Genomic DNA, 8,434 nt, shown 5'->3' with positions numbered 1-8,434 from the left:
ATTTATCGTGCAGAGACTTTCAGAGGATTGCAAACTGTAATAGCAGCAAAGGGAGAGATTAATGTTTTGCTATGCTTTTGAAATTAAATATTCAATAAGACTTGAGTACAGGGTACAGAAAAGGCCCTCCGCAAACAAAATAGAAAGAACAGAAATCAACCCAAGAGGTGCTGCTGTCACAAGGCTATAAAGCTGGGATCTGATGTGTCTAAGGATTGGGAAATCGTTTGAGCACGGACTTTCATTCACATAGCCAACATGGATTGCAATCAATAGTGTGCTAAAATAAGAAACATCTTATAAGACAGATGTGCAACATTGATCAATATATATTTACAGGTGATTGACATTCCAGTACAGATGTGGAGAAAGCAATCCAATGTGCTTAAATCCTAGATGAAACCTTAGTGATCAGCGTTCAATAGATATGTCTGATTACACACAGGAAACAAGGCAGTCAAAGAGCACCGTGTTACAGTACGGAAACAATTACGACTTCAGTACACTTGGAGGATTGTAACAGGGAAACATAGATGGAGATAACACACAAAACTAACATGTCCTTTTAAGCCAAAAGCAAGTCTTCACAATGTTTCCTACATCCAGATTACAGCATTTATACAACAATTTATTTAGTCTAAGTTTCCTGTCATCAGTCTAATTATGGAAAAGGCATTACGAGGCGGTAGCTTTCTCACGACATGGATAAACATTAAATCCGGGCCTGTGAGAGAAGGAAGTGCTTTATTCGCTTAAAAAAAAACACTTCCTCCCCCAAGGCAAAAGAAATGATCTCATAAACGGCCATTCCAGGCATACAGTAGATATATAAATATAATAGATATAAACATTTAGTGAATGGGAGCGCCATGTGCAGTAAGGACAAAAAATACACACTCCCTTTAGTTTATACAACAGAATGACCCTGTGAACGCAGCAAACCATGAAACAAATCCTATTTTTAAGACTCAGTGTCTTTATTTTCCAATAAAAATATCTTATGAAAATAAACTGAACGAACTGCAAAGACTTTTTTCAGACTAGCCATCTAGCATTTAGGGTGTTGTTTTGTTTCCTTTGCGTTATTTTAGAGATCCACTGCAAAAATCTATTTACTGGTTAACATAAGGATATATTGAAGGTAGGGATAGCGGTCACAGATGTGTCAGTAACTATGAACAGACAATGACTAAAAGCCACAAAACTCAAATGATTCAACAATGTCCTCAAGGACCGGTTTGAGACTTAAATTACCTAATAAAACTAAGAACTAGTCCTGTCTTAATCTAAGTATTTTTTACAAAGATACCTTACAAAAAAACATTACTGTCATCTTAAGACACAAATACCACTGATATATTTTAAGGTATGTCAGTGCAAGCGGTTTTCAGTTAAGTCACCTTAAACATTTTAGTCCATACTTATCATCATTATTCTACGCCATTTTGGGTAAAACTTTATTTTTTTGTGTCAATGTTATATATGTTACATTTAAGTAGTAAATAAATTATGCATAAATACATGCAAATAACCAAAAACCAAATCATAAACCTTTACCCTGTATTAAGTACATCCTTATTACTCAGTACTTAACTGTAACAGTGACACTGTAAGCAAGTAATGTGTTCAAATTGGAAATCCCCCCCCCCCAAAAAGTACCAGATGATGGACTCATTCAACAGTTTGTAAACGATGGACAGTTCATGTCCTCAGCGGGGTTCTGGCTAGAGGGGATACAGCTACTGCCAAATCTCGCGAGATGTTGGGTTTAGGGTTATGTTTGGGGGTAGGATTAGGATGAAAAACAGCAGTTCTGGCTAGATAGGTTACAGCTACGGCCTAAATCTCGTGAAACGTTGGGTTTAGGGTTAGGTTCGGGGGTATTATTACAATGAAAATAGCGTTTTGCAATGAGATTTCATGAGATTTTGGCTGTAATTGTATATCTTCTAGCCACAAGAACTCGTTGCAGTTTTGCTTGTGTGACGGAAGAGAGACGGGGCTATCAGATGCAGTGAAAAGAAAGTTCACCTTCGAAAACAATTACACTTTGATGGTGACTGAGGTTATGTTGGGCAAAACAGATAACACTGACATTAAAAGAACAACGTACAAATTGATTTACGTTGACCTGCATTGTATTATTTACATCATTTGCCCTTTTCTGGGAAACAAATATAAAAAAAGTATTAAGTGTTCTATTTGGGATGATTTATTACTTTGCTAAAATACATGCACTAAAGTGAATACATAGATCAATTGCATAGTATATAGTCCCTGCGTTCCAGTTAGTTTGTTTATGTCCTTCCCTCGCTAACTTCCCTCATTCTCGTTCACTCGGCTGTACGTCATTGCATACGTTGTACGAGTGCCCACTACTGCTGAAACACTTGAGTAGGTTCAAATGGACCGTCCTAAGCCCTTGATCACATGGAAAGTGGAGACCGCCCCCTCCATCATTTGAACTGTGCAAAGCGCGAGTTGCTGAAGTGACGTCACAATCGTGTTGCATTGTGGGATATGGAGCTGCATGAAGTGTACATATGAAGCAGACTCGCTCCCTCGGTCAAAATCGAGGGAGCGAGGGTCTGTCCATAAAAACTTCCCTCGTCCACTTGACGAAGTGGAACGCACTTCAAAATGGCGACAGGGATTTCCCCGAGGGGAAGTGTTTAGGGAAGAAAAGATGAGACACTACTCGTTTATGAGACAATAGGCCTTATTTATGAAACAAGAGCAGTGCGATTTATAACATCGTGTGTGTAAATTATTTGTAAAGTCGTTCTGACATACATTTTCGGTTTCATGAAAATGTTTGTATTTTCAAAATGTTCGTTTGTACGAAAGAAATGGCTCCCTACCATGTGTACATGGTGTGTAAAACATTTAAACTTTCTGTATTCTTTTAGACAAAGTGATGACACTATTATTGAAACGAACTACGTATCAATGATATTTCAGGAGTTCTTTTGCACGGTCTGTTTTCATTTTTTACTCTAACTTTGTAAAAAAACGCAGAGCTTGTCACTGTCCTTTATTACACAGCCGTCTAATCACAGTAGAAGAGGGGCGGGACAAACCCTACATTGACCAGCCATCATACTTGTACAACTAATTAATATTAATGGGTACTGCATTTTTTTATTACTTAATATTTTTTCAAAATTAGATTACTAGTTGTGGATATTCCAAATCACAGCGGCAAATGTGTCTCCTGAAAAATCGCAGTGCTTCCAAAGCGCTCTTAAGCACCGCATGTTGGTTGTTTTCAGAAGAGCACCAGGTATTATTTTAGCTTGCTTAAAACGCTTTCGTGAACAGTTTATTAATTTATTGGTAGGCATGTAGCCTATTTGTCTCTTATGCATTTACAGTATGCAATATAATGTAGCCAAACCAGAGAAAAGTTTCCAGAGGGTTACAGCATTCCTAGATACGTAATTTGTGAAGCTGTAGTGGACAGGCGTGAATTATGCTAATTGTGAATAAGCATGCATGCGTGCCCTGTTTACGAATTATTGGAATTCGATACCATGCATACATTCTACTATCAAATCTGATGTTTACAAAGTATTTGTGAATCTGGAGGAAAGGTTTCGCAAAGGTCTGTTTTACACAAAAATTACTCAGAATTTACTTGTTTTTTTACGAAGGTTTCATGAATGACGCCCAATGCTTCCCTGCCATTAACGGAAAATTCTGTCAATCCATGTTTCTGCTATTATGCGGTAGGTGGCGCTGTTACTCACCTTATTTAACAGCACAGCATCTATGGATGCAAAAGCAGTAAATCTAAAGCAAAAGTCTTACAAAAAAATGCATTTACCTCTGCTTTTTCTTCAAAAAGTGCTATTTTTGTTTAAAAGCAGAGGCTCTGTTCCTTCATATCATATATTGTATATTTAGATATTTATAAAAAAATAGTATATTCTGGAAAATGGTGGTGGGAAAAAAGAATAAAAAATAAAGATAAGATAAAGCTAAAATGGTTCTTAAGAAGAATTTCTTTCCGACCTTTTTATAGTCTGAAGAACTTTTTTCCTTTTGGTGAAGTTTCTTCATCTAATCATACAGCCTGACAAACAAGCCTTTCGGGAACCTTTATTCTGGTTCTGGTGAACATATGTACAGTGCAGTATGTATGTTTAATGACTTATACATTTAATGTTTATGTCTCATTCTCTATATGTAATGAGCACCCTAACAAAAAGTCCACAGTGAAATGGTTATCTAACTTGATTTACAAAGACCCATTCTTGATGCACATCAGCCATAAGATTTTATTTTGTTTTTGTAACTTGGTTCTTTATCGCCTGACTAATTAAGATTTAGTGAGGTACAGTGGAGATTAATAACCAAGAACAGGCCAGTAAAAACTCTTTCTGTGCTTTCGAGACAGTCAGCAGCACTGGCCCTTTGAAGTGCCTCTTTTTTTTTACACACGGTTTTAACAAGACTCGGTAGGAAACTGTGCGGAGTTGAACTTTTTTCCATCTCTCTTTGAAGTGAGGCAGGAGCGAGCCCCGTCTGGCCGGCCAGAGAGGGGCATCTGGGTAAACGCAGGAGGATGTGTGCCACTGTTTACACTTCCTGTATACCCACTCGCTGTAAACAAGGGCAACAACAATAACCAAAACAATCACCACGGAAAGAGGCACATAAAACTGAATGACCCCAATGCACAGTAAAAAAAAACCTGCAGCTTCTCTTAATGCATGTGGTTTCTTGTATAAATAGTGCGCATCGAGACATCAATCTAACTCAACTCGTCCTGGCTTTAAGTAAATATAAGTTAATAGCTTTACCCTAAAAAGAGCAATCTCACGCACACCGCAAAAAGTTCAGGAAAAAAACGTGACGGCAACAAATGAACGCAGACGTTAATTTTGCTCCCAAACCCTTTAACTCAGCAAAGGTCATTCATTAATAATGGGGGCAGCACCGGAGCTATGGGGGCACATGCCTGTCCCACACCGGCGACGCATTACACCACGGCTCAGCGCTCTGCTCCTTTGTCATTGCCGCTAATTATCCAGCATGCCGTGCCGTCTGCGCAACCTTTACGTTCAGATACGCTTATTTATAGTGACAAACCACCATGCTGATCTCACAAATTTTAAGAGCCGTACAATTTATTCAGTGAAATGCATACAAACTTGAATATACAGATTGTGCAAATAATCTTTGTTTGATCATTTCATGTTTATACATTTTATAAACTGCAGTTAATATTGAAACATTTGAGCTACAGGAAAATAATTGTATTCACTTTTTTCCATTTCTTGTTTCATGTTTATTCCTTACATTGACCCTGTGGTGCTCATGCAGATTATTTAGGTTTAAGTTTGATTTACATTCATCCGGTATCTATTTAAGTTATTATGAGATTAATAATTATGATTTCATTTAAATACGTGCTGTTTTTCCACATGCACAAATATGACACAAACTCAAGCACACCGCTTGTGAAAGGGGCTTAAGACATTTTCAGCCCTTATGAAATATTAATCTCTAGCTCTTCCAAATAAAGAATTTTATATCTCCTTGTTTATTTTTCATTCACTCACTCCTTTCACTTTCAAAATCCTTTGTAATACCCTCAAGTCCTGCTACCGCAGTCCATTACAGCAAATTGGTGAACCTGGCAATCGTAAAGGCGAGAGTGGCCATGAGATCTGTTAAAAAATTCACCAGGCACCGTGACAAAAGTGTCTGTTCAGCAAAGAGTTGGGGACAGGATAAAAGCCACATAAACACGTGTCAGACCGGCACTCAGACCGAATCCAAACGGCAATGAAAAAAAATCTGCTTTAAATAACTTGTTTGCGCAGTGACAAAGAAAAAGCAAAAGGGACCTGCATCCATAAATGGACAAACGCTGAAGCGTTATTGCCACATACTGTATTCCTTGCCACAGTTGCCTTTAGTCTGATCACTGGGTGCTAAGAGACAAAATATTTGGCATACAAAAATATTAAAGCTGCTTCAGAATGTGCTACAGAAATAAAACATATGAAATTCAAAAACATGAGAAAGCAAATCAATTGTGCATAAAGTGAATGTTTGTATGTCTAAACTCAAAAATAAAGATGCTAAAAGGGTTAGGAATCATTCAGCCAAAAATGGTACATTGTAAAGCACCTTCATTTGTAGGCGAAAGAAAATATTGCTGCTTGCATTTTTTTAAAAGTTTACAGTAAGTGTCTGTGTGCTCTGAATAATTGACAACTGTTAAGCACTATACACGTTCCCTGTGATCAATGAATGCAAAACCATTGACCTTAAAAAAAAAAAACAGCAGTTAGGAAACCTCCTCTCATATATCCTACTTGTATACACAGTATTATAATACAGGGTTTTTTTTTACTTTTTGATGGCAGGGACCCCCAGATATTAGCTGGGTTCCCTTTCCTATTTTTTTTTTTTTTTTGGAAACAACTATACATAGTAATTGTGTTATTATAAAGACAGCAAATTGTTTACAAACTTAAATAATTGGCTTTACAGACTTTTATTTCTAGTTATTTTCTGGGGACCCCTTGGAACCCCTGGGGGCACCCCAGTTTGAAAAACCATTATAATGTACCATTCTTTAAACCCTGCGAAATGTAAATTGTCTTAATAACTGATCCAATACAGCAAAAAGATTAAAAAGCCCTTAATACACCTTTTTAAGGACTTCTGAATATATGTCCAAGGTTAAACATTTATCTCAAAGCAAACATGCCAACAGAAGACAAAAAAGGTGAAGATTTAAAATGTGGGAGTTAAAAACACTCAACAATTAGCTTTCATCAATTCTTTTACATTGCTATATTTTATAATTGGTTGATGTACTGAAAACAAATTAACCTGTAGATGTAAGATATTTGCAGTGTATCAGTGTGCTGCTTTAAAGTAGTTTTGATGTAAAGACCAATATCAGCTCTAAAACGCTCTAAAAGTCTCCATACAACATAAAAACACAAAGTAGCAATTACATTAAAACCTGTTAAAGCTATCATCTCCTTACAAAAAAAGGTAACCGACAATCACATAAAATATTTTAGTTGATTATTTTGTTACTGTACACAGTTTGTTCAAAGTTAAATGAACATGAAACATTTTCAGTCTTTATCTTCTACAGTAAGTTACTGGTAACCAGCTGCATAATTACAGCTAATTTTTTACAGTGTACATTTTGTTTACACTGTCAAAAAAAAAAAATGGTACATTAAAAAGGTCCTAATATGTATGGGTGAGCGGGGCACAAGCTAACGCAGGGTTAACTTAATTGTAATGCAGCTACTTTACATATTTATACAGGGCCTAGTAATCTGTGCTTTTGGTCTTTTTCTCTTACTGTCAGAAGATGATGCCCTGTGAATTTGTGAAAAGTTTTGATGTGCTTTTGGTTAAGATATTGAACAAAGAGTGTTTTGGAGGCATAAAAGTACATTTTCAGCATAAAATTCTAAGTTGGGTGTGTATTGTATTATTTGAATCACTGTCTTGTTACCTAAAACGTAACACCATTTTAAAACATGTCAGCAACTCCTAGTAACTGATAGCTGGGATTGAAATATTTTGGGTTAGTTGTCACGCAGTGTTACAATGAAGCCTTAGTTACCTGTATACAATGATAATGAAATGAAAACAATGTAAATACTATTCATCAAAATGATAACTGAAAAATATCAGGGGATATAACTTACAATTATGATTTTTTTTGTCTTAATTTTGCAGCCCTTTAAAAAAAATCTATTTATATGCATTGATGCATAATACAAGTATGGTTAGATGAAGGATCATGGATGGATGAATGTGTGGATATCTATCCATTACAGGCAGATATATAAACAATATCCACCTTTAGTACAGTATATATTATATTTTATTGAATTATTTTTCTTTTAACCAAATCTTCTAGCAGGTATTACAACAAACCCTCTGTTTATTACAATTAACCCCACATATGGGGTAAGTTGTAACATTTGCACTCCTGTCACTTTTAGTGTAATTGTACGATAACGGTAGGTCCCACAAACAAACAAAGTGTTCATTTATAGCAGAGATGTGTGTAAAAAAATTATCTAACCTAAATATTTTTGGGATGATAGAGCCAAAGCCAAAGCCCCTACTAATATAAACTCTTGGTGTAAAGGTGTACCTAAAGCTAGAAGACATTATAAACCATTTTTCTGACAGTGTATCTGTATTATAACCAATGGTTCAGAATGATAATTTATTTCTGTTAATTGATTCATTTGACAAATGGACAACAAACTGGATTTGTTTATTTCATAAAAGATTAGAAAAGCAAACAATTAGTAAGCAAAATGGAAAAAAAGGTCATTTCTAACACTGTATGCACTCCTTTATAATAACAACAATTTGCCTAAATGTAACTGAAGATATTATACAGTATAGTAAATCTCTGTAGGAAATATTTTTA

Source organism: Paramisgurnus dabryanus, chromosome 18 (assembly GCF_030506205.2).
Source record: "Paramisgurnus dabryanus chromosome 18, PD_genome_1.1, whole genome shotgun sequence".
In the NCBI taxonomy this organism is placed as follows: domain Eukaryota; kingdom Metazoa; phylum Chordata; class Actinopteri; order Cypriniformes; family Cobitidae; genus Paramisgurnus; species Paramisgurnus dabryanus.
The sequence above is the reverse complement of the archived record's forward strand: the minus strand, read 5'-3'. Positions refer to the sequence as shown.